This window comes from Phalacrocorax carbo, chromosome 3 (genome assembly GCF_963921805.1).
Source record: "Phalacrocorax carbo chromosome 3, bPhaCar2.1, whole genome shotgun sequence".
Classification (NCBI taxonomy): domain Eukaryota; kingdom Metazoa; phylum Chordata; class Aves; order Suliformes; family Phalacrocoracidae; genus Phalacrocorax; species Phalacrocorax carbo.
In genome coordinates, this window is record NC_087515.1 from 70,470,552 (window position 1) to 70,498,358 (window position 27,807).

Consider the following 27,807-nt stretch of genomic DNA (forward strand, 5'->3'; position numbering starts at 1 on the left):
AGTTCTCACAGCCGTGCTCAGCACAGGATCTCTGAGCTGCTCAGAAACGTGACTGACATCGTCATCTTGCTTACAGTAAATGAACATGACTGATGTCTAACAGTTCAAAGATGAGTTTAGTATGGCTATTCAGGTAAAGGAACAAAGAAAAAAGCAGCCTTTATCCCATTATCCCATTCGTCCTTTATTATTTGGGCTGTAGCCAAGGCAAACTTGACAGAAGTGGCCAAAGCAGGTATCCCTGGCCATCCACCCTGCTCCTCTGTCACAGGTTAGAAAGGCCTCTTCCTCCCTGAAAGAAGGGCCATAGGCTGCCGGGCAATCCTCAGCTGCCGCGCGATCCTGAGCTGCCGCGATAGAGGGACGGGCTCCTTCTCCCCTCAGAGAGAGCGTTAGTAAGCAGGCACAGGCTTTCCACATTCTTAAGCAAAATATTTACTTTACAAGCGCTGAAACAAAATTTGGAAAAGTGAAGAATAATATTTATTTTGACAATTTTAAATTGCATTAAAGTTGAAAGTGAAAATTAGATGCATGCACATACACCGAGGGCATTATCCACTAATCACAGGAACATAAAAGAACTGGAAAATACCCTCCTCCACTGCCACTAGGAAAAGTTGGTCTGGACTAAATTACAGGCAAAATGTATAATTAAGCAAGCTATTATTATCCAGTGTCTTAGCAGATGCTGACCTCGTTTATGGTGATTTGGATAAGAATTCAACCGAGGTTTGATTTCACAGCTGTGTCCATGATGCCTTGGACCTGTTGTACTGCCCCAGAAATTCCCAGCATGTTAGTGCTGGTGTCTAAGTGTGGTGCTTACAGTTTCCTATCCTCCTCGGCTGCTGACTGGGGAACTTTTCTTTAGCTTCTTGAGAAAGAGAAAATGGTTTGACTGATCTGTCAGCCAGGCTTTATACTTGAAACCTGTGTTTAATTACTTTGAAGAAGCTTTAACATTCCACCAGTACAAGGAGGGGGGACCTTCCACCGCTATGTTATTCTCTTATTTTTATTTTTTGCAGGTGTAGGCTTGTGGCTTAGTTACTGAAATAATAATTCTGTTGGAAATATCATTGGCATGAGAGATGAGCTGCCAAAGTGTTATGGGCTCAGTAATTTGTACATGGAAATGAGGATCCAGGGAACAACATGAACATCAGTGGCCTGAGGAGCTTATGATTAAAACATGATGCTGAGCTTTTATGATTTCTACAGCTAATTAGTGAGATTTATAAGCATCTAACAAAAACCAAGGCTGAATACAGTAATGATCCTTATTTTCCACTTGGAGCAGAAAACTACTGGGTTCTAAAATAGCTGGGAAAGGAAGAGAGGAACAAACACCCTTATCTCTTTATTTGCCCATGAATTAGCCTAATTGCTTCCCTCTTTTCCATAGGATGAGTGAATGTCTCTCAGGTGGCAAGCATGAAGTTTGTGACTTACTCACATCGATGGCAATACCTCATTTTTTTTAATAGAGAAAAGGTTTCCTGCTGTTTCTTTATGGCTTCAGACTAGCACTGGTTTTGTTTTCCAGCAGCATGTTGGGGGAATGCGAGATGTCTGAAAAAGCCACTTCCACCAATATATACTTGGTTGATTCTGTTCCCCAGAGGTGCAAAAGGAAAAGGAGTGGGGGAGGAAAGAAGAAATACCAAGTCAGTCCACAGAGGAATGAAGGGCTTAGTCTGCAGCCGTAGACCCGCGAGGGCCCCCGCTGTTCCCAGGAGGGCTTCTGGCCGGCAGCGCCTACGTGACCTGCCTGGGAAGTTCCCGGTGTGCATGGAGGGGCTGTGCATGACCCGGCCACTTCCCTACGGCTTCTGCATTTCCAGAAGCCCAAACATCCTCATGCAGCTGCAGTCTGGAAAACCCCTGGCTGATGTGTAAAACTCTTGAATTCTGTCTGGAGAAACCTTCCAGCTAGAAAAGGAGACATCCTCCAGAAAACCTGATTGCACGGAAATCTCATCACATAGGATGAGCCTTTCTCAAAGTGCAGACAAAAAAAGGATGAAGCCATTGGCAAAGGAATTGCTTCAATACAGACCCACAGCAACCAAAGTCAGATGCAATGACTGGCTTTGTTGTGATTGCAGGTAGCTCCTGTGCGCAGCCCAGCTGAGATTTCACCCAGAATGCAGCTGGCTGTTTTGTCCAGGGTGTCCCTCGCTCAGGTTTGCCTTTGGGAAGAGGCTTTCCAGCTACAGCCAGCGTTGCCCTTTTTCAGCATCTGCACTGGGCACCTCTCCCGTTTCTAGCCAGGAATGGAAGGACCACAGGTGGGTCTGTGCTCCCCAGGCTGGGAATCGTGACCCATGGTAGAGGACTGAGAGCCCCAGTGGGCCCTCAGCTGCCTGGGCAGCAGTGCTCCCCATGGCACAGAGCTACGTGGAGGGAAACGTGCTGTGCGTACAGCCATCCCAGGCAAACCTGGCCTTGACTTTTTGTCGGTTGTAAACTTCTAGTGGCAGGCACAGCATCCTCCCGTGCTTTAGCATGGAATCAGCACGGAAAGAGCTTTATGCATTCTGTATGTTGCCACAATTTAGTAATTAAAAATACACTGTCTTATTACACAGTTGGTGTGACCACAACAGTCCATTTATAAAGCTCCATCTATTTATACTGGAGCTGTGTTTTCTCAGCTTAGAGATATACAAATACTGATACGCCATGCTTAATAGTATCCTAGCATTTTATTATTTTTTAATGAACCACTGTCATCACCTCCTCCAGTATTTCTTTTTCTTGTTCCTGTATTCCTAGACAGTTGGCCTAAGTGGGGATAATTTCCACTCCCGCAATGGTTTGGAGCTCACATTAAACACAGCCTGGTAGCTGGCACATCCTTAAGACACAGAGTTTGGCAAAGTTTATGGTGAGCCCCACACTGGAGTGATGCTATACACTCCATTTTCACCTCCAAAACCAGTCAATTTTTCTGGTGACCTGGAGTAGTAGCATAGAAATATTTTTGGAGAGTTTCTGGTCTAACATCAGATAAGGAGGTTTAGCCAGCGAACTTCCACCAAAGTGGCACCTAACATCCTGCTTTCTTGGCCAGTGGTGTTTCAGATCACAGGCATGTCACATCAGCATCTCCAATGGCAAAATGTCCAGCAAGAGGAGCATCAGCAGAGCTTGCTCTCATTTTATAAGCCCAGGGCTATGTATGGATGCAAAGCTCTCAAAACAGGGCTGTGGGTGAAACAATCTCACCCCACTGGAAAGAAGAAAGTGGAACGAAGGCCTGGACTTGGCCAGCATCGCCAGGACACTGGCAGAGCTCAGGCCAGTACGAGTAGCAGTGGGAGGGTAGCAGGGTAGGGGGCACCCTGACACAGGGAGCCCCCCTCACCCCTCACCCTCCGGCTCAGGGAGCAGGGTCCACTCAGCCTCTTTTACAGGTGTGCAGGGAAACGGGGGAGCAACGTGCTGCCGGCGCTCTCCTCCCAAGCATGTGCACTCCAGATGTGCCAGGAGTGAAAGCCAGCCAATAAGGAATATTATTTATAATAACAATAATAACAATATTAATAACATAAGAACATCTGGTAGCGTTTCTTTTCCATCTACCATTTGGCTGGAGGCAGAGCATCCGGGTGACATGACAATCGGTGTTTCTGTTTCCAATTTAGCCTAAGCTCAGCTGCTGCAGTGACTCAGAGACAGGCGCTTCCAGGGACACGTCCCCAGCTCCTGGGCTCCGCCAGCCCCGCAGGTGTCACTCCTGCCACCACCGACAGCAGAAGCACCTAAAATCATCTGGCTTTGGGTTTCCTTTATCAGCTGTTTCATAGGAGACTGCAAGGGGGGGGTTTACACTTCCATGGCTCCTTTCCATTCCATCCTATGAGAAAGCTACCCACCTACAATGGTATGCAGTTTCAGACTGAAAACAAAAGCTATCTGTTTTGAAATCAAAACAGGAGTGGCTCTATTATACATTTCACTCTACTGAAAGTATATTTGACTAAATACATATTTAAACCATTTTGGTATTGTTTTGAATGCTAAGGCTTTCAAATGTGTCCAGTAAATGTATCACTTCTACCTACAAAGATTTCAGTTTTGACACATGACTAACATCTAGACTAAAAAATTAATGCTGTGATTAAAAAACACTCCTCTGGCTTGTCTTTCATCACTATACCTACAGAAAGCTAAAAGCAAAATTACTGTGGCTGCAGCTCCTAAAGTGTATATAGGTAGTTGTAGTAGAAATCCTTTTACCCATCCTGCTCATCATTCGTTTCTTCCAGCAAGTTGTAGGCTGGGGGGTTGATTTCTTTGGGACTTAGCGCGCAGAGGACGGATTCCTCAGTTGTGGAACAGGCTTTCGCTTCAAAGCAGATAACGCATTGCGCACAGACTCTCATCTGCTATAAATTTATACAGGTTGATGACAAACTTAAAATGTGCACTATTAAAACTTCATGTTCAAGAATAATGTTCATTTAAGTATTCGAACATTCTCCCTCAAGTCATTAAAGACTGAGATTTATGTACAGCAAATGAAGAGGCCCCCTTATGCTTTTGGAGGCATGTATCCTGTTCCTGTCCTTGGGGTCAGCCAGCTCTGCACGTATGCTCAAGGATAAACTAGGCCCCAACACTCATTATACTATCAAATTTGCATACGAAGCTGCAAAAAAATGCTGATAAACAGAAAATCTAGGCCTTTGCCTCACCACTTGTCCAATTATTAAAATCAGTTGCTTTAGATGGCATCTTAAATCAATCCATTTCTCCTAATGCACTTTACACACCACTCTGTGAATAATAGGTTAGATTAAATCTAATTATGCAGCTAGACCTCCTAGTTTATGCAGCTGAATTTATAGGGTAATGCAAGACTGCTCCCATCTCCTTTGGCTCCAGTGCAGTGATTCTTAAAATACGTACAGTTAAAATGTCAATAGTGCAGCACTATTTGTAACTGGCAAAAGCCAGGAATTTCAGTTAATTCTACCTCCAGCCTTATTTTAATCCCCACATAGGCTCCCTGTTGTCACAAATATTATTAGCATATGAAACCTGCCGACTACTAAAGTTTGGGGAATTCCAATAACGAAGGAATTTCCATACCCTTAAATCTGACACATTTTCTGAAGGAGATGCTCAGCTAATGTATATTACAAAGCTCCCCTGGTCGTTTCAATGCTAAGTTATAGCAGCCAAGAGCCTGGAGCTCTGGCATATGAATACAGGGCCAGACTCTTATTTCTTGGCCTGGAGAGCCATTGGCTCCCCTTCCCCTTGGGGATGCTCGTGATGCCACTCAGTGGGGACCCAATGCCCGCTTTTCTCCAGGCTGCTGAGACTGGCCCCAGGTGCAGTGATTACGGGGCAGCACACAAAGAGACCAGAAATTTGGCAGCTGAGCAGCCAGAAGAAGCAGGGTGGGAATGAGCAGACCTGGGAAAAAGAAACTGGAAAGGAACAAAGAGAGAGATGTAATCAGAAATAATCTCAAGCAATGCTGTTAATACGTTATGCATAACAATGTCCTTGATGACAGTCCAGGACTCTCAGCTTAGGCCAGGGAACTGTCAGCTAGAAAGGAGTAAGTTGTTACACAGGTTCATACTATTAATAGTGACAGTGCTCAGTAAATCTTACCTTGTATGCTGTAAACAAATTTTTATTCCTATGGCTCAGAAAAAGTCCTTCCAAATCCAGAATGTATTTGTCTCCCAGCTACATAGACCAGAGGTCCAGCTTCACAGGCAGAACTGAAACACTGCATTACTGGGCCATGCCCTGGTTGCATACGTTTTGTAACATGAATAGGTATGATTCACCTTCCTCTTGCAAGATGTTGAGCCTCCCAGTTAAATTTCTCCTCCCCTTCCCACATCCTACCTCTCCAAAACAGGGTCTTCTCTCCATTCTGCAGGGCATTGCCTCACATTCAAGCTCTTTTGCTTTATGTGAACTAAAGAAGTATCAGCGAGAGTCACCTGGGAAGGTGAGAAGTGGATTCCTGTCTCTATCTGAAAGACTTGGTGCAGTGGGAGAATGGGATCCAGATCCCGGTGTCTGCAGAGGTCTTGCAGCCTGGCGAGACAGCCTTGCCTCTGCTGGTGCTTCTCTGAACGTAATTAAATCTTTGAACCCAAAGACGATAGCTTCAGTGGGGAAACTGAGGTCCCTCACCACAAAGCTGTCTAATCTTTTTCTCCTAGAAGGTGAGTTAAACAGCCCTGGTCCCCCTGGCAAAGGAGGGGTTTCAAACTGGGCGTCCCATAGACTAGGTAAGCAGGTAGAGCTGGAAGTGCCTAAACCCCTTCTCAGTCCTTGGGGTCTGCCTTACTTTACTATCAGAGGTTAGCAGTGAGCCAGCCAGTCTTTGAACACCAAGTCTCTGTGCACCTTCAGGCAGAGGTGCTCTGCCCCCCACTCCAGTGTTTCAATAGCCAGGAAATCTTGAATGTCAGCATTGATTTTCTGCTAAGATTTTCATTGTTTTTTAAAATGCAGGTGTAGAAGGCTGATGAAAGGTCCCCAGAGCAGTGTGTGTTACAGTGTCAACATCAGATATCTACAGAGAATATCAGTGATTTGCTCTCATATTTCTGCAGGCATGTCATCTGAAAGAAAAGCTTGTTTAGTGCTGAGCATCATACTATTACGGAAGGACATAGAAATCAAATAATGGGAGAGGGTACGAACACTTCTAGCCAGACTAAAACATATCTCTAGGAATAAATACTGCAATTTATTTGTGTTGGTTTATGCCTTTTTCCAAAGGTTGCCTTGAGCATTGCTCATAGGCAAGACACCTTCCTCTCCTGGGTAAAAGAAAGAAAAACTTCTCTCCCAAAAAAGACCTGGAGGGGAGTAGATGCAATCTACCTGGCACTTAAATTTGGGAGTCTCCAAGAACTTCAGGATCTTCCAAGCATCAATACCCACAAATTTGCTTGAACATTCAGACTTGTCCTTCAGTGGAGAAAAAATTTCTACATTTACCCTTGATTTCCAAAACTAATTTATGGGCTCCCTAAGGACCTGTGCATGCACTGGAATACTTGACACTTCCACCTACCTACTTCTGAGTGTTTCAGCCACAGGACCACAGATTACTATGTCTTCTCAAAGAAGACACTGCTAGCAATGTAGCTCTCTCTCTTAGTGAGCTGTGGGGGAAGGAAGAGAAAAATCATTCTTGGATTCATAAAGAGAGAGCCCTGGAGTAAATGGGAGAAGAGTGAAGATGACTAGTGTCGTACTGATCGCTGTCAGCAAGCAACTCAGAGCACAGTCCCTTCCAACCTCTTTATAAGGAGGAACAAAAGAAGAGGGCTGGGTCAGAGGACCAGTGATCCAGCCCAGTGAATCAGGATGGACAGTCCATCTCTGCAATAGGTAAATGAGCTGGTCCAGCTCCTGCCACAAAATAGGAGAAGCTGGAGGGCTAAGCCCACTTAACTTTAACCAACTTTTGTTAATGTGGGACCTTAAACCACACATTTTGGGGGATCAAGAAACAAGAGTGCTACTGGCTGCATTACAATGAACAAAATGAGCAGCAAAGTGACTTCATATGGGTAATAAAAATAATAGCTGATGGGAAACATGAGGAATCATTTAAATGATGCAAGAGAAAGGATATACATCTGAGTATATTTTTCGTAGGCAAACAGATGAAAACTGGTCCTCCAGCAAAGCTGGGGTACAGCCAGGGACTTAGATGTTGCAATGTTTTAATTTGCAGATTTCCTGTTGCCTAGCAGACTCCTCAGCCAGGAATTAGACAGTCAAGATATGATTCCCGAGGAGAATTAGGTGCCTTAGAATAGTATTCCTAGAAACCAGCACACTGAGCATGAAGTTATTTACACTGGCCTGGAGAAACCACAGAAGAACAGAACAGGACCACAGTCAGAGACAGCAAAAATCTCTCTCTCTGCTCAGCCTTGAATCTTCTCCTGAAGGTAGGTGTTCAAGCCCAGTTAACCCTTTGCCACAAAAAGACACTTTGCTTTTTTCTTCACCTCCTATTGCAGTCAGTATCTCGGTAGCTAAATCACTCTCCACAAAGGTGGGAAACCTGCTTCACACCTCCATGCTGCCTGATCTGCGGCAAGGATTTAGTCCCACCTGCTGCACATCGCATATAAGCACCTACATATAAGCACCTACAGGTTCACCTGCACCCTATCCCTCCCCCAGCAGCTATGCAAAGTGAAATGGCTTCTACAGGAGGAGCTAAGAAAGGCTCACTTTAAAACACCAGGCAAAGCAGTAAGCTGAATGCCAACAGAGGATGCCAGAGTATGGCATTCAAATCTTCATTCCAAGTCAGCTAAAGAATGCGAGTTTGCAAAAATATCCTACTTTCCAGGTCAGCCTTCTGTCTACTTGGTAACATCTGTCCAGTACATCCTGAAAAGCCTAATTTATGGTTGCTTGCAAAAGCATGACCCAGTCTGAGGGTAAGTGTGAAGGCCGATCTACAGCTGTGATGAGGGAACACATGCTCCATTTTAGAAGTTGTTCTGCAAGAACTTGGAAGTGGGGCTGTGAAAAGACCGGCCACACCAAGACTGAAGCTGTGGTAAGCACGACAACAGACAGAGGTTTAGGTGGACAGCATGGCCTTTCAACTATGCCTAGAAATCAGGATTTAGGTGCCCTGAGAAATCTACCCTTCTAATACTAACACAACAATCCCATGGCTGCCTGTATTACTCACAGTAATGTGATGATGCAGATAAACTTTATAAAAGCTTCATGTGGAAAAGTTTCACAGCCAGCTGTTCGTCAGCATTTTCTCACCCCTATATTAGGCATGGAAAACTGATAGGCAGACTCTTGTTATCTTCCCTTGTGCTTGCTACCTTGTGAAAGAAGGCTCTCCTCTCTCTGAGGAGGAGAAGTGCAGCTGTGTATTATTTCCTTTATATTGGATGCAATACCTGTTGAACTCTGTCAGAAATTTACCTTCTCCTTATGCTCCCTTATTAAGTGTGCAAGAGTAATATTTATGTGAAATCAGCTGAGAGCTACATCCAAAAAAACAACTATCCCAAAGAATATTTATGTGATTTTATCCAGCTAAAAGTAAAATGCTTCTGCATGAGCAGAATCTATTTGTGTAATATTATAATATGGACAGCTGTATATTGCTTGCAGGCAACCTCTCCACTATTTTTGGTTGGTATGCTGACCTTAAAGCACTGAATAAACCCGCTTGAAAATAATTAAAAGTATACTTCTCATTGTCAAATTTAGAATAATCTTGAAAGTCTAACCTTAGAAAATAATTTTGAAATTGGCATGAATTATCTATGTGTTTGACTTCTATTATGGATTTTTTAAAATTTAAGATAAATGTGCACTAGGTCATTTTCATAATGATGTTTGCACTGCAGCATCGCTCCCAGTCTCAGATTCAGTGGATTTCTGCCTCTGTGGCTGCCAGTGAAACTCTGTTTCCTTCTGTAGGCAAGTAATTATCAGCAGTGTCTTATCTAGCTCCTTAAGACAGGCTTCCCTGCTAGATAAACCACTGAAATTTGAAACCACATGAAAGCAAACTGCAAACACACAAGCAAACATGCTCTCAATAAAGAAAACAACCTTTGAGTTAATGGCCATGCACGTCAATGGCCATCTTGTTTTCTGCTAAGAGAATATTCTAGATTGAAAGGATTGAGATAAGAAGGACTCAAACAGTGCTGTTGATGTAGATGTTTGATTTGACCAGTTAATGAAATGTGCTTCAGAAAAACGTACCAAATCTGATCTGAGTAAGAAGAGTCAAAAACCAGATAATTTTTCTGACCATACGAGACCATCTCCCACCTCTCAACAATACCCCAGACTACTCCCTTCTTATAATTAAGGTTATGTGGGGTATTATTGGTGGCAAAACTTTGATGAATAAACAGGACCTATTTAGCAATCGGCTGGACAAAACAATAGCAAATAGACCATGAAAGCAATAATCCTGTGCTGGCAGAGATGGACACTGGATGATCTAATTGACCTTCTGCATTTGAACCTTGTCATCTATCACTGGCTACGGGCTGCAGAAGAATGAAAAATGTGTAAGATGAAAACAGGTTTAACAATAGAGAAAGAAAACACAAACGCAAATGCAGAATGCAATATGATTGCTCAAGATGCAAATTATAACCAGACCCAGGGACAGATTAAGAAATGATGAGTATACTCAGAGTGCCAGACTCCAAATAGTAGGTTACTGTAATGCCTCCTTTTTAACCCCACTCCGTCACTCAGCCAGCAGTAAACGTCCTTTGCAGGACTTGGATCTCCTCATGTTCACAACATAGGTAGACATGCACATTCAAAGCTCCAATTTTACTTCTAGGTCTACAGTGCATTAGAGACAACAACCTAGACTTCACTTTACAACTGGAAGAGTCACAGAAACTAGCTCATCTCATCTGAGGCAGCTGAAGGCTGGATAAAACCTGTGCCTGTGGAAGATGATGTAATTGACACATCACTTCTGAACACAGCTGTATAAACTCTGATTTCCCAGAGTTTATACTAGAGGCTATGCCAATGGTGGTGCTGCGATTAGCTGAAAATACACCTTGGATTTCTACTATAATCAGCCTGAAAATCTTTGGTTTGTAGAACAAATTAATCTGCATTGCTTCCATTTCTGCTGATTTGTTACCACTTTGTGCACAGCCTGCAGCCAGCCCCATTAGGCTAGCGGCGGCTTAAGGACAAAAGCATGCTAGGTGCTTCTCAGCGCTCGCTCTCACTCCTTCAAGATGCGACCACAGAAGGATTCTCCATGCTTTTCCCCAGGCCCAGGCCCATTACCCCACCAGGCAAAACACAGGAAAATAGACTCTTCTCCTGCTCTAGAACTGCTGTCCTTCCTTCCTTTGGGAAACACTGGATTTACTTCCCCATTCCCAGTAAAGAAGCAACTCTAATGCATCCCTACTTTGTCCAGCTGATGCTCAAAAGCAGAAATTTTATAAAAGAGAGAAAAGAAGGAAAAGTGCTTATGAGGGGCCACAGCTCTGACTACATCACCCTTCAATTAAGAAAGGTTGAGAAATACTACCCTTATTCAAAATATTCAAAGATGTTACAAACCTCCTTGCTCTCTGCCACATGCCTTTCAAAGCTAGATTAAGAAGGGAAAAATGCAGACAGACAGATCAACTTCTCCCAAGATGTTAGCTGTAGTGGAAATGAAGCTGGAAGTATATGAGTGACCATTTATTTTGTAGTTTTGCAATTTCGTCACTTGCAAGTAGAATTAATAAAAAGTTTAGGTTCATTCTATTCCTCAGACACTTTAGCGACAGCAATTTCTGTCCTCCATCTCTAACAAAAGGTCCCAAATCTCAGTATTACTCCAACAGCTCTAATAAACAGCTACAGGGTCTCCACTGAGCAATTTCTTTGCAAATCAGATTGACATAGAATAATTTTCTCGGCCAAGAAAACCAAGAATTCAGCCAAAAAAAGAGAAAAAAAGAACCCTTTTCCCCTCAATTTTCAGGCAAACACACAACTGTAATAATATTTAGGCATATTTTATCATCAAAATCAACTACTTCAGTCTTAAACAACTTATACTATTTAGCCAACATCCTACCAAACTGCTGGTCTGTCCAAATAATTAGTCATATTTTAAACCAATGATAACAGGCAAGATTGTGGTTTCCATAATAAATAAAGCAATCATTTTTAGTAGAAACCATACTTTGTATCTGTTTCTCCAACATATATGTTATTATATACATATTGATGTAGTTAATACTCAGATGACAACTGATGGAGAATAGAAAAGAAACCAAGGCTGGCATAGATCCTACCTCATCCTGAGTTTCTGCTTCTGGGACAGGAGTCAGGAAAATGAAAGGTCTCAGTAAACTTCATTCTGTCTTAACTAATGAGTAGGAAAGAGGAAGGTGAACCCACAAAGAAACCAGAACAAGATGAGACCTTGGGATTTCAAACTCTCTTCCAATTCATATAAACAGAGGCTATTTCCTTTGGGTTTAAATCCCTACCCCACCTTATTGCTCTTTGCACATTATAGTAGAGGTCCAACCATTTACCTGACTGAATTACCACAATATGTTCCCAGAAGAACTACTATCACCAGGAGAAACCAGGTCATCAGCACCCAGCCCAAGAGATAGGCTGCTCTACCATCTGCAAAGGGGTGGGTGGTTTTACTGGCATGAAGCAGACATGTTCGGAGCCAAGCACATGGCACATTTTGGTCCTTACGAGCCCTGCACCTCAGGGCACATTGTCCTGCTTCAACACAAAAGGTATCGACAGCACAAAATAAAGCAGCTCATCACACCAGTGCTGCCTTCCCACCACAGTGGGTGTCTGTTTTGGCCTGTGACACCCAGGCACAGATCCCCTTCCCCTCTAACTGCCCGTCTAGGCAGGTGCTAAGAGGGGACCCATCACTGGCTGCTCATGCATCACCTTGAAGCTGGCTGCAGCAAGACCTCCTTTCTCACAAGGACCAGCTGAAACAAAGACTTGGAACCTTCCAAACACAAACCTAGGCTTTGGTGAGGGTTTTTTGGGGCTGGGTTTCGGGGTTTTTTTTGTTTTTTCTCTGGCAGACGTTTATATAACAGGGAGCACCTGAACTAACTGAAGTCTTAGTAATGATGTGGGGAATGGAGAGGGGGAGGAATGGGGAAAGGAGTGGAAAAGCTTGATCGTCAGTGATTTCTTACCTATAATCATTTCTAAAGCTGGCTAAGCACCTAAGCGTGTGCAAAACTGCATCAACCGAAGTCTTCCTCTGAATCACCTCCAAGACATTAATTAGAGCATTCAGAATTTAAAAATATGCATACACAATTATAATTAATGAGATTACAGATGTTGTGAGATCCCATTGTTTCCAGCTCAGTTTAAGAACAATAATTTTGGAGGGGTCAGTTGCCCTTTCTTATCCAAAGGACTTGCGCCAATGTAAAATTAGTAAGTGGGAGGAGAATTAAAGCATGTCACTGGAAACTGGACAATTTAGGTCTCTAGAGATATACATCTGGTTTTATAGTTCATTCTTTGATATTTTTCTTTAAAAGCCTGAAAAAGTACAAGCAACTGAATACCAATTAAACTGTTGCAGTGTCTGCAGGGCTGTTTTTCCATTACAGGTTCAATAACCTAAATGAGGCATTTTAGTTACTTCTACAGAGTCCAGATTTACAAAAACACCACACACACATGCAAACAAACCTTTGAATGCTTGAAAACCCTGGTTTATAAAATCACATATTGAGATCAGTTCTGAGGAAACTCAGAAGCAACAGTGCAGTTATGTGTCCGGTAGGACAGCCAGCAGATAGGGATCATTTCGAAGAAAGGCACCCCTTTTGTCCCACTCAGGACAGCTATATTTTTGACAGTGAGTCAAAGTGAAGTATATTCAGCCACTGTAGCTACAAAGGCATCCTACAATTACGGCAAAGAACTACTTGTTCTTTGATTTATAAATAAAGCAACCTGTGGGACTGGGTGCTTAATGTTTGTGATTCAACAGATATTCTTAACCCCCTTTTTCAGAACTTAGGTATTAACACAACAGATTAGTTGGGCACTTCAAAAACTGCCCTATCCAACTTTCCAGATTCTCCAGACCTACAAAGCAAAAGGCAACTGGTAACAAAACACAGTCTTTGGGTACCAAGCTTACAGGCTGGCAAAACCTTAAGCCAAGAAGCGGTTAGATTTCCTGCTTTCTGCCCAGACTATAAAGAGGATGTAGTATTTCGGGGTAAAAGATTGCTATGGAAGATATTTGCCTGCACTTTTTTTAATTAAGTCTATTTGGCAGCTATAGGGGAATGGACCATTAGGTATTTTTCCATCTCTAGTGTCTATTATTCTAATTTAATCTAGGAATAGCAGTCCAGTATCCATCTGTAGCAGTGAAGCCTAGAAAGGTAGAGTTAAAAACAGACATAAAAACACAGGCTGCTGGAACAGCCAACATGATCAGTTGTCCGTATCTGGTAGCCAGTAACCTGATGGACAAGCTTCTTACCTTTAAGACTGAAAAAATCCATCATCATAGAGTGGGAATTCATTTCTAGAAGAACAAACAGAAAACTTTGAAAATAATCTTCTAGGCATGTGCTGGAGGTACCTCACCACCCTGTCCTCTCTCTTTGCACTGATGTGTTGCATCCTGTGAAGAAGGCTAAAACAGACTGTCTGAAATGTGATGTTTTTCTCTTCACCTTGTCACAGCTCTGCTGAGTGATGGAGGAGGATCTGAATGGCCTATTCTCTCTGGAGTGAGAGAATAGTGTCAACACTACTCTAGATTTCAGATCTGGTAAAATGTGCCTGAAGGTGACATGGAAGAACTGTAAGTCTTAAATGACATCTCCGTTCTCATATGACTCCTGTGAAGGTCTGCCATTAATAAGATAAAGCTTTCTTAAAAATTAAATGTTTTATTTTGTCTCTCGTACTCAGTATCTCAGCACAACACTGAGTTAAATAAGGCAGGCACTTATTTTAGATGTGGAGTGATAAGCACCAATTACTTATAAATTTTAATGAAATTCTATGAGTGCATTTTAGTCCCAGCACCATCGGTGCTCACAGACTAGCAATGCTTCATAGATAAATTAGTCTTTCTTGACATTAGCAATCACAAACATTCAATTTTTCTTTGGAAACCCTAACACAGTTGGGTCTTTTGTGGAAAAAATCTTTCAGACAAGCTTGGAAGATAACCACTACAATAAAGGATTAATTCTCTTAGTTTTCTAGGTCATAATCTGTTTGCTGTAGTCTGGTATAAAATAAAGAGTACTTTCCTTAGAAAGACAAGGCAGAGTGAATGAAACCAATTGCACAGAATACAACCTTTGAAGTTTTACTCGAAGATCACACTAATTGCCCAGAAAAATTTAACAATCATTGACAAATCCGCTTGCATTCCTGCTAATGGTACCAAGCAGTTTACATAACCTGCATTTTCTGCAAGAGAACGTGCAGTATATCGTGGGCAATTACTTTACAGTTCACACTGATTTTCCCCACTAATTTTAAAATCAGTCTTTTTTCCATGTATTTTCAGTACACTCCTATGGATCATTGGTTCTTTCCAGTTAGAAAGCAAATGAATGTAAATGGTGCCCACAAGCACTAAAATATTAAATGATACAACAGAACCCTAGAAAATTACTATTTTCACAGATAGATCCAGATTTAGATTTACAGAACCAGAACATTTTGCCTCTCCTAGCACAGAAAAAAATCCCAGTGGATGTATGGCATCATGAGCTGGTTGTGGTCAACCCTAGAAGAAAAGATGGTGGAGTGGTTTGGGAGCTAGCCTGAGACTTGGGAGATGTTCATTTTCCTGTTCCACTATGATGTCATGTATGACCTTGGGCAAGTCACATTTCTAAGATGGGAATAATATCTATTTCATAAGAATCTTGTGAGGACAAATACATTCAAGAATGCATGAGACTCAAATCATAGATTCATAGAATGGTTTGGGTTGGGAGGGACCTTAAAGATCATCTAGTTCCAACCCCCTGCCATGGGCAGGGACACCTTCCACTAGACCAGGTTGCTCAAAGCCCCATCCAACCTGGCCTTGGACACTGCCAGGGATGGGGCATCCACAGCTTCTCTGGGCAACCTGTTCCAGTGCCTCACCACCCTCACAGTAAAGATTTTCTTCCTAACATCTAATCTAAATCTACCCTCTTTCAGTTTAAAACCATTACCCCTCATCCTATCACTACAGTCCCTGATAAAGAGTCCTTCCCCATCTTTCCTCTAGGCTCCCTTCAAGTATTGAAAGGCCACAATAAGGTCTCCACAGAGCCTTCTCTTCTCTAGGCTAAACAATCCCACTCTCTCAGCCTGTCCTCATAGGAGAGGTGCTCCAGCCCACTGACCATCTTCGTGGCCTTCCTCTGGACCCACTCGAGCAGGTCTATGTCTTTCTTATGCTGGGGCCCCCAGAGCTGATGTTTTATATAAAGACATAAAATAGTTATGCAAGCTCTGTGGCTAGAAGCTTTGCAGGATAAGGAGTCCTAGGTTCCCATATAATTTGTAGAAAGAATGGCCACAGCACTATATAAAAGGAGTCTTCACCCTGAATTCCTGAAGGCAGATGTCCCACATGGGAATCTGTTCTCAGCCTCAGAGATGAATGCCTACTTGCATTTCACACACAGAAAACCCCTTCAGGCTTCAGGCAGGATACAAAATCTGGGGTACCCAATGCAGTCACAGCTGCTGCTCTGTCACTCTTGTACCGCTTCATCATCTCAGCATATAAGGTACAAATACCCCACGAGTACACACATAGCAACTCTTTCCAAACACCTCCCAAAACTCCTCTGCGTGCTGCTGTTTGCTGTGTAACTGACTTAACCTGCTACGCAACACTGCTGCTCCCTGGTACTATTCAGGGTGGGATTAACTAGTCGGTGATCTCACACGCTGAGTCTGGTTTATGTCCTGCTACTCAGACCTTACCCAGACAGACAAGGACTGTCTCACCAAACCATACTCAGAGAGCAAAAAAACCCCAGCACATCCTCACACCAGCTACCCAGGCATGCTTTTTGAAACGCCTGGCTCAAAAAGCTGCAGCATCCAAATTAAAGGAATCCCAGGCAACCCCTCAGTTGCAGACTGGGAGGAAACAACTGATTTCCCAGTAAAAATCAGTACCCACTGAGATGCAAATCCAAATAGGACAAAGATCAAATCAGAAACACATTATGCTCCAAAAGGGGCAATTCCGCAGCGTTGTAAAGTATTATGAGCCAAATCAGCTTGGAGAGAGAATTTTTGAAAGGAGAACAGAAGTAATAATTAGGCTGTATTAAAAAAGAGAGCACTTATACCTAATACCTAAAGATCCAAATTCACACCAAAAAAATGGGAAATTTTTGCTGCTGTGACAAGCACTGTGGATGGACTTTTCTACACCTTAAAACCCTCCAGAACCTGAAGACAGGCTGCAGGTAGCCCCAGGGCTGCAAATCTCTTCACGCCCCTCTGAAATCCTATGGACCAAAAGCCCAGTTGCAGCTCCAGTATGGATCCTCATGGTTCCTCTGGGTTAACTCTGGCACACCCATGTCTGCATCGCAGCAAGAAAAGAAAGCTTTCAGCAGCCACAACGTAGCCCTCCATTTAGAAGAAAAACACAGTAAAGGGTAAGTTAAGTCGCAAGTGAGTAAATAACCCCCAAAGGCAATTCTTCTCACTTTAGTTTATCTTTCTTTTTCTCAAAGACTGGTCAATCTGTATTGAGAAAGGCAGCTAATGACTTTTCTTCTTCAACCTTCCACAATTTTAGGTTTAACAAAGCCCACTGTGACACAAAAGACCATCAGCTGCTTTTCTTCTTCTGCCAGGAGGCCCTTGGGTGATTCAGCGAGGAGCTGCCCAGTCTCCACAGTCAGCCTGAGGTCTAGGCGCGATGTGACAGATGCCACAGTTTCATGACCACAGTGAGCTGATCCAACATCTCACCTCCAATGGAAGGAAATGCACTCCCTTGCAGTAATCTTTTTCAGCAAAAAGAATGTTTTTCTGCTGGCTTCGTTGAACTGGCACAAGAAAGGCTCCAGTAAGAACCAGAGTCAGTGCAAGAGTGGGCGACTCTGCTGAGCACAGCGTGAGAAAAGCCGGGACCAAGGACTAGGGAAAAGGCACAAACCCCCTCTCCTTTCAGCAGCACTGCACTGTCACATTAGCTTCCCTGCTTGTGAAACCACAGGCTGAGGACTTGCTGCGGAGCAATAACTCATCTGCAGAACCTTTCATGAAATGTAATCCGGTACTCCCGAGCGGGATTCATATCTCACCCATCAGCTCCCCAAAGCATCATACATATAAAGTAACAATCTAGTGAAAGGGGAAGCAAAATTAGCTGTACAAATATTTAGAGAACTCAAGAAGAAAAGGAGAAGTAGGCAGCAACTCTCAGAAACCATAAGCCAGAAAACTGATAAGGCGGCCAAAAGGACAAAGGGAAATAAATTCTGTGACCGCCAAAAGACACTAAGAAAGGAAAGATTTTGATGTTTGGGTGTTTGCTCTCCTGTGTGTTGAATTCTTGGTTTTTTGCTGTATATCAAAAGCAAATTTGTTCATTTCTAGATGGACAAAGCAGGTGAAAATGAAGAGGCAGAACTATTTCATAAATATTCTTATCCAGCATTATAGAAGCAGCATCTGATATGTAGACACGAAATGAAGGAGAATTAACTGGCCTCATTGTAAACAAAGGGTTTCAGTAAAAAACCAGTTGTCACCAACCAAAGTAATTTTCAAATGAGCAAGGCTGAGTCGTGCACATCCAGGAGCTCTAGAAGAGCAGACTGACATGTGCTCCAGCCTTTTTCCTCTCCACTGACTAGAAGGAGACTAACATGACTGCTTTAGATATAGATGTGACACAGAAGATTAGGTGAGTCAAGCCACAGTTTAAATATTGATTGTCAGAGTATTGCAGAAACGTAAGATATTTGTAATAAAGTGAATGCTGTGCCAGTTTGGTAAAAGACAAAGTACTGGCCTGCCAACTTGATCAGTAGTACCAATCTTGATATGAGACCCAAGTAATGAAAAAAAATTGAAGAAGATTAAAACAATCAATACCACTCAAAATGGGTATCTGGAAAGCAGGCTTTCTCAAACCTGTAGCAATTCCTGAAAGCCTGCTATCTGAAATTCTAAAAAATCAGAGTATTGTATGGTTTAAACAACTCACATTCTAGAAGTGTCACTCCCAAACTGTGTCCAATTTCCATAAATCAAGAGAGAATGAAGTATCATGGGAAACAATAAACTATGTTGTCACATTCATTGGTAGTGTGTTAAATGGATAGATCTTGTTAATTAGGTATACATTTCTAAAGTATAAATTATTCTTAGCAAGATGAAAAATCAGAGGAAGGAATAAAAAAATCTTCCATATCTTCCATATCTGTTGTTCTTGTAGAGTTGAACGAATTTAAAACTTCTATCATATTAAATTAAAATTGTACAGTATTCATCGTTTACAAGATTACTTTGTTAAAAGCGTTAGCTTTTTCAGGGAGTTCATTTCAATCTGTTATCACTGTATGGATCACATAGGCCTTATTGTCAACAAAGAGCTTTCTATATTATCTTTTACCTAAATTCTGTTCTCTGAATGGCATGCATTATTACCACTGAACACAATGGGAACTGCTCATGCAAAAACGAACGCTCCTTGTGGCTTCTGTTACGGAGTTACAAGTTACAAGTTGATGGAAAAGCAAATCAACCCACTAAAATATTTTAGAATTTCACAACTGTGATTCAAGACCTGCCGATTGTTGATAATTAGAAGATGATTAAACAATATATCTTTAATAAAATGTGTCCAGATTCATGCCTCGTTTTCTCACTAACACTATGAACAGGTGGATTGTGGCAGATGTTTTCAAGGGCACAATCCAAAGGCAATAGGTTTATAAAGAACTTGTAAGGCAAATACATTAACCTGAATAACTCTTTTTTCTCACAATAGGATGAGTAGAAAAAATCCACTTGCTGTTACGGAACTCAAAACGCATTTGCAAAGGTGGCAGTCAGGGAAGAAGTACTTCTTGGCTTACTTCTGACTTCTTGACTGTGGGCATTTGGTATGGAAATATGCAAGGTGGTGGCTGAAAATACACCCCAGTGCTGCCCCTCCTGACTGAAAGACAGGCTGGACTTCAGCTGAGACATTTTACTTTCCTCTTTCTGCCTCCTTAAGACTACATTCATCCCTACCTCAAGGCATCCTGAGAAGGAAAGAGCTCAGTCACTGCATTTCCCCGGTCCCTTCAAAGCAGCTGGGAGGCAAGTTGAGGCAGCCTGTCAAGCATCTGCTCACACCTGCTGAATGGCCCATGGAGGAAACCAGCAGCTGTGCTGGTTTTGGCTGAGAAGGGGTTAATTCTCCTCACTGTGGGGGTCGGCTGCCTTTCCAGCTTCCCGCGCTCTGCCGCGTGGCGGGGGGGGCTGGGAGGAGCAGGGCCATGGTGGGGGCGGCTGACCCCGACTGGCCAATGGCAGGTTCATTCCATACCATGTGACACCATGACCAATATATTGAGGTGGGGGCAGTTGCAGCGCGAGCGCGGAGGCGGCGCGGCGTCGGGTAGGCGGGCGGCTGCAGCGCGGGCAGTTTGTTCCGGCGGTTCGTTCCCCCTCTCCTCTCCCCTCCCTTCCCCCGCCCCGGGGCTTTGCGCCTCAGGTTGTTCTCCTTTACATTGCATTTCTACTGTTGTTTTCTTTTAATTTTAATTATTAAACTGTTCTTATCCCAACCCACGAGCGTTACCCTCCTGATTCTCTCCCCCATCTACCGGTGGGGCAGTGAGCGAGCGACTGTGTGGGGCTGAGCTGCCGCTAAACCACGACAGTCTTTTTGGCGCCCAACGTGGGGCACAAGGGTTGGAGATAATAACAGCTGCTGGTCACAGCACCATGTTGTCCCTTTTGCAGTTGGTGTTACAGATTGGTGTTGGTTTGTTGAGTCTGCTGTGTTCTGCTGTGATTAGTAATGTTTTGCCTACAAGATTTGTTATACAAACACTCGTTTTCAGCTTTATCTGGTATTTGGGGTTTTTGCTGAAACCGTTACTGTACTTCGGATACCACCTTGTTGAGGCAATTAGCAATTATACCTCCTCCTCTGAGAGATTTTATATGGAGGAAATACAGAATAATACCTTTGCAACTTTGTTCTATGATGTCTGTGCCTTTGTTACAACAACGTCTTTGTATCTTGAACATCCTTGGGTGGTTAAGGTGCACTTATTGTTAGTTTTTGGGCAGGTTGTTTTGGTTTTGACTAAGCAATTTAAGAATATCACCCAGAAATCTGCCCCGAGGCTTGATAGTTACGAGTGGCAGGGCATGTGGGATAGCATGGGCAAATACCTAGGGCAGTGGGCACCCCCAGTGTTTTGGAGTTTCACCCCCGAACAAGTGCAGAATCCTAAAAAACTAGTAGAATATTTGGAGAAAGTATGTTGTTACGCTGGGAACTCCAGAGAGACACAGATAACTGCAACATGCTGGGGTCTGGCCCATGCATACCGAGCCCTGCTCAACAGCATTCAATGCCCCCAGGGGGAAGAGAATGTCTCTGGATTGAAATGCAAAGTGACTGGCACTGTAGACAATCCAGCCCGGACGACAGGCACTGCAGCCACTCAAACCCCCACAACAAGTACCGGAGCTAGCTCAGAAAATAAACCCGTACCAGTATCAGTTGCCCCCATACACAAGACAAAATATTGGAAGCGGACATCAACTCGTTTAGAACGGGATGATGAAGAACCAGGGCCATCGTGGGGAGAGGAGGGAGAAGTAATAAATGAAATAGAGACCACCCGATCCCTGTCCTTAAGCGAGTTGCGAGATATGCGAAAAGATTATAGCCGTCGTTCAGGTGAGCACATTGTCACCTGGCTGCTCCGATGCTGGGATAATGGGGCCAGTAGCCTGGAACTAGAGGGAAAAGAAGCCAAACAATTGGGATCCCTTTCTGGGGAAGGGGGCGTTGAAAAAGCAATAGGAAAAAAGCCACAAGCCCTCAGCCTCTGGGGGCGACTCCTGTCTGGAGTGAAGGAAAGGTATCCCTTTAAAGATGATGTTACATATCGCCCAGGAAAATGGACAACTATGGAGAAAGGCATCCAGTATCTAAGGGAATTAGCTGTGTTTGAGGTGATTTATGGTGACCTGGACGATCAACGGTCATCCAAAGATCCAGATGAAGCTGAGTGCACACGACCCATGTGGCGGAAGTTTGTACGGAGCGCACCATCTTCGCATGCAAACTCATTGGCAGTGATGTCCTGGAAAGATGACGAGACACCAACGGTGGCAGAGGTGATAGATAAACTCCGAGATTACAACACAAATATCTCTTCCTCGCTTGTCTCTGCTGTGGAGAAACTATCCCAAGAGGTCCAGCAACTCAAAGAAGATCTGTCCTACTCCCCACCTCGACAGAGCAGTGTCTCAGCTGTTAGGAATAAGCGTCCTTTGGCTCAAAGAAGGGGATACACACCACGGGCCACCCTATGGTTCTACCTGCGTGACCACGGAGAGGACATGATGAGGTGGGATGGCAAGCCTACCTCGACCCTACAGGCACGAGTGCATGAACTGCAAGGAAGAACAGTCACTCAGGGGGGCTCTTCCAGGAAAGCCGCTGCTCCAATTTCCAGTGAACAAGTCCCCAGACAGAGGAGTAGAAGCGCAGATTTTATTTCTAAGTGTAATAGAAGGACTCCTGATTCACATTTGCAGGAAGTGAGTTGTGACTGCCATGATCAGGACTAGAGGGGCCCTGCCTCCAGCCGGGTGGAGGAAAGGGATAACCGGGCTTACTGGACTGTGTGGATCCGATGGCCTGGCACGTCCGACCCACAGGAGTATAAAGCTTTAGTGGACACTGGCGCACAGTGCACCTTAATGCCATCGAACTATATAGGGGCAGAACCCATCAGCATTGCTGGAGTGACAGGGGGATCCCAAGAGCTAACTGTATTGGAGGCCGAAGTGAGCCTAACTGGCAATGAGTGGCAGAAGCACCCCATTGTGACTGGCCCAGAGGCTCCGTGCATCCTTGGCATAGACTACCTCAGGAAAGGGTATTTCAAGGACCCAAAAGGTTACAAGTGGGCTTTTGGTGTAGCTGCCTTGGAGACGGAGGAAACTGAACAGCTGTCTACCTTGCCCGGTCTCTCAAAGGACCCTTCTGTGGTGGGGTTGCTGAAGGTCAAAGAACAACAGGTGCCAATCGCCACCACAACAGTGCACCGGCGGCAATATCGCACCAACAGAGACTCTCTGATCCCCATCCATAAACTCATTCACCAACTGAGGAGCCAAGGAGTCATCAGTAAGACCCACTCACCCTTTAACAGCCCCATATGGCCAGTCCAGAAGTCTAATGGAGAGTGGAGACTAACAGTAGACTATCGTGGCCTGAATGAAGTCACTCCACCGTTGAGTGCTGCTGTGCCAGACATGCTAGAACTTCAATACGAACTGGAGTCAAAGGCGGCCAAGTGGTATGCCATAATTGATATTGCTAATGCATTCTTCTCAATCCCTCTGGCAGCAGAGTGCAGGCCACAGTTTGCTTTCACATGGAGGGGCATCCAGTATACCTGGAATCGACTGCCCCAGGGGTGGAAACACAGTCCTACCATTTGCCATGGACTGATTCAGACTGTACTGGAACAGGGAGAAGCTCCAGAACACCTTCAGTACATTGATGACATCATTGTGTGGGGCAGCACAGCGGAAGAAGTTTTTGAGAAAGGAGAGAAAATAGTCCAAATCCTTCTGAAAGCTGGTTTTGCCATAAAACAAAGTAAGGTGAAGGGACCTGCACGAGAAATCCAGTTCTTAGGAATCAAATGGCAAGATGGTCGTCGTCATATTCCAATGGATGTGATCAACAAAATTGCAGCCTTGTCTCCACCAACTAGCAAAAAGGAAACACAAGCTTTCTTGGGTGTTGTGGGTTTTTGGAGAATGCATATTCCAAATTACAGTCTGATTGTAAGCCCTCTCTATCAAGTGACCCGGAAAAAGAATGATTTCAAATGGGGCCCTGAGCAACAACAAGCCTTTGAAGAGATTAAACGAGAAATAGTCCATGCAGTAGCTCTTGGGCCAGTCCGGGCAGGACAAGATGTAAAAAATGTGCTCTACACTGCAGCCGGGGAGAATGGCCCTACCTGGAGCCTCTGGCAGAAAGCACCAGGGGAGACCCGGGGTCAACCCCTAGGGTTTTGGAGTCGGGGATACAGAGGGTCCGAAGCCCGCTATACTCCAACTGAAAAAGAGATATTGGCAGCATATGAAGGGGTTCGAGCTGCTTCAGAAGTGGTTGGTACTGAAGCACAATTGCTCCTGGCACCCCGACTGCCAGTGCTGGGCTGGATGTTCAAAGGAAACATCCCCTCTACACACCATGCAACTGATGCTACGTGGAGTAAATGGGTTGCACTGATTACCCAGCGGGCTCGAGTAGGAAACCCCAGTCGCCCAGGAATCTTGGAAGTGATTATGGACTGGCCAGAAGGCAAAGATTTTGGATTATCACCAGAGGAGGAGGTGACACGTGCTGAAGAAGCCCCACTGTATAACCAACTGCCAGAAAATGAGAAGCAATACGCCCTGTTCACTGGTGGGTCCTGTCGCCTTGTGGGAAAGCACCGGAGATGGAAGGCTGCTGTATGGAGTCCTACAAGACAAGTAGCAGAAACTGCTGAAGGAGAAGGTGAATCGAGCCAGTTTGCAGAGGTAAAGGCCATCCAGCTGGCCTTAGACATCGCTGAACGGGAAAAGTGGCCAGTGCTCTATCTCTATACTGACTCCTGGATGGTGGCAAATGCCTTGTGGGGCTGGCTGCAGCAATGGAAGCAAAGCAACTGGCAGCGCAGAGGCAAACCCATCTGGGCTGCCGCACTGTGGCAAGATATTGCTGCCCGGGTAGAGAACCTGGTTGTAAAGGTACGTCATGTGGATGCTCACGTTCCCAAGAGTCGGGCCACTGAAGAACATCGGAACAACCAGCAGGTAGATCAGGCTGCCAACATTGAAGTGGCTGAGGTGGATCTGGACTGGCAGCATAAGGGTGAACTATTTCTAGCTCGGTGGGCCCATGACACCTCAGGTCATCAAGGGAGAGATGCAACATACAGGTGGGCTTGTGATCGAGGGGTGGACTTGACCATGGATATTATTGCACAGGTTATCCACGAATGTGACACATGCGCTGCAATCAAGCAAGCGAAGCGGGTAAAGCCTCTGTGGTATGGGGGACGATGGCTGAAATATAAATATGGGGAGGCCTGGCAAATTGACTATATCACACTCCCACAGACCCGCCAAGGCAAGCGCCATGTGCTTACAATGGTAGAAACAACGACTGGCTGGCTGGAAACATATCCTGTCCCCCACGCCACTGCCCAGAACACTATCCTGGGCCTTGAGAAACAAGTCCTGTGGCGACATGGCACCCCAGAGAGAATTGAGTCAGACAACGGGACTCATTTCCGAAATAGCCTCATAGACATCTGGGCCAAAGAGCATGGCATTGAGTGGGTGTATCACATCCCCTATCACACACCAGCCTCTGGGAAAATTGAACGGTACAATGGACTGTTAAAAACTACACTGAGAGCAATGGGGGGTGGAACATTCAAGCACTGGGATACACATTTAGCAAAAGCCACGTGGTTAGTCAACACGAGGGGATCTGCCAACCGAGCTGGCCCTGCCCAGTCAGAATCCTTACGTACTGCGGAAGGGGATAGAGTCCCTGTAGTGCACACAAAAAGTATGCTGGGCAAAACAGTCTGGGTTCTTCCTGCCTCCGGCAAAGGCAAACCCATTCGTGGGATTGCTTTTGCTCGAGGACCTGGGTGCACTTGGTGGGTGATGCGGGAGGATGGAGAAATCCGATGTGTGCCTCAAGGGGATTTGATTTTGGGTAAAAACAGTCAATGAACTGAATGGCACAATGTGAACTGCTATATAATACTGTGTGTCACCTCTGTGTTGTACCAATGATATCAGAGTACGAGCCTCCCAACCCATGGAAGATCAACTGTGAAACAAGCCGTGCAGCAGTGATGGAACGATGACTGACTCGGTATGCAGCGACCCAGCGCCACACACCATCTCTCCCACCCGGAAAGACTGATACAACAGATGGAGCCCAGAGTCATGGACTGGATGAACTCAATGGACATTTTTAATGGACATTGTACAGGGAAGGTCCATGAACTAAGGGAATGATGTCTGTGTTTTATGTTAAAGGATGGGAAGGGGAGGGGTGGTGGTTGGTATGGTTGTATTGCATCATATGGGACCTGGGCATGGTGTAAATGGTATGGAATAAGGGGTGGAGAATGTGCTGGTTTTGGCTGAGAAGGGGTTAATTCTCCTCACTGTGGGGGTCGGCTACCTTTCCAGCTTCCCGCGCTCTGCCGCGTGGCGGGGGGGGCTGGGAGGAGCAGGGCCATGGTGGGGGCAGCTGACCCCGACTGGCCAATGGCAGGTTCATTCCATACCATGTGACACCATGACCAATATATTGAGGTGGGGGCAGTTGCAGCGTGAGCGCGGAGGCGGCGCGGCGTCGGGTAGGCGGGCGGCTGCAGCGCGGGCAGTTTGTTCCGGCGGTTCGTTCCCCCTCTCCTCTCCCCTCCCTTCCCCCGCCCCGGGGCTTTGCGCCTCAGGTTGTTCTCCTTTACATTGCATTTCTACTGTTGTTTTCTTTTAATTTTAATTATTAAACTGTTCTTATCCCAACCCACGAGCGTTACCCTCCTGATTCTCTCCCCCATCTACCGGTGGGGAGTGAGCGAGCGACTGTGTGGGGCTGAGCTGCCGCTAAACCACGACAGCAGCTAATGGTGACAACGAACCCACCCTTCAAAAACAAAGCCCTCAGCCCCGTGGAAACGAGTGGAAGGGGCAGGTCTCCCCCAGAAGGTCAGAGGGAATGTGTGGCTTTCCATGCCAGCAGGCGCAGCCTGGAGACAGGAGATGCTTCTGCCTACACTGTCCCCCTTAATGTGTTAGCAGTGGCCACCTCCTTCACAATCTTCAGATTCACCAGAAATTTAAGTGGTCCATCTGGAGAAGCTGATGTTGCTGTTGTTCATAATGGTTAACGCATTATGCCATATATGTAACTGGTAGTATTTGTATTCCTTCTCCATGCAGGAGGTGCTCCAGGTAGGTGAGCAAGGCGCTCAGAGCATCTGCAGCAAGGAGCTCCTGCCACCCCCTCTGGCAAGTCCGGGCATCTAAGCCAACATGCTCACAAGTAGCTTTCAGATGCCCTCGTGAGCTGCAGCCTCCCACCTGGAGGGGCTGCGCTGGTGGAGAGGGCACCCCCTGGCAAGGCCACGGGAAGCGGCTGTCAGCATCCCACGGCACTGCCTGCATTCGGAGCACTGCTTTTCCCTGTCTCAGCATGGTCGTGAAGAGGGGAACACACTGAGCAAGGTCTTAGTAAGCTCACAAGCTTCCAGAAGACTCTCCTGGCAAGAGGGAGGAGGGGAAGGAATATGGGCCACTTGCCAGAGATTGATCTGTCCAATTTAAAGAAATTAATTTAATTGCTTGTGGCAGCAGGAGAGCTTGCAGCTGCTGGCTCCAGGAAGCCTGGACAGTAAGAAAACATGGCGCCAATTCTGCTAGAATTAAGCAAGCGAGGTGAGCTCCCGGCGGCTGGGACTCAGGAAGCTCGGTGGCTTCACGTCCCTGCAATGACAGGCTTGCACACCCACCTTTGCCATTTTGAACAGTTACTTCCCAGCATGACAACTCTCTCTAAAATCCACGCTGGCTGTTAACACGAAGAGTAGCTGGTATGGGAAGGCACTTAAACAACCCCCACTACCCTGCAATCAAAAACCTTGCCCTGCAAATGGGCGCCCCAGCAGGCTGCCTGGGCGGGAGGGAGCGACACTGCGTGCTCCCTGCCCTGCACGGAGACACCCGCTGCCCCAGCCCAGGGACGGGAAAGGCAGGGAGAGTGCTACGAACTGTGTAATTACAAAAACGATGTTTGCTGGTTTTTTTCTTTTTCCTTTTTTTTTTTTTTTTGCCTCAGAAGATAAGAACAGTTGGAGAAGTATATGCTGTGGGGCCTCGGCAAATCTACTGCCAGGATTTGCTGTTTGAAGCTTTCATCCATCCACTTTTAATCCAAATTAGTAGGAGCTTCAGAAAGGGATTCTGGAAAAG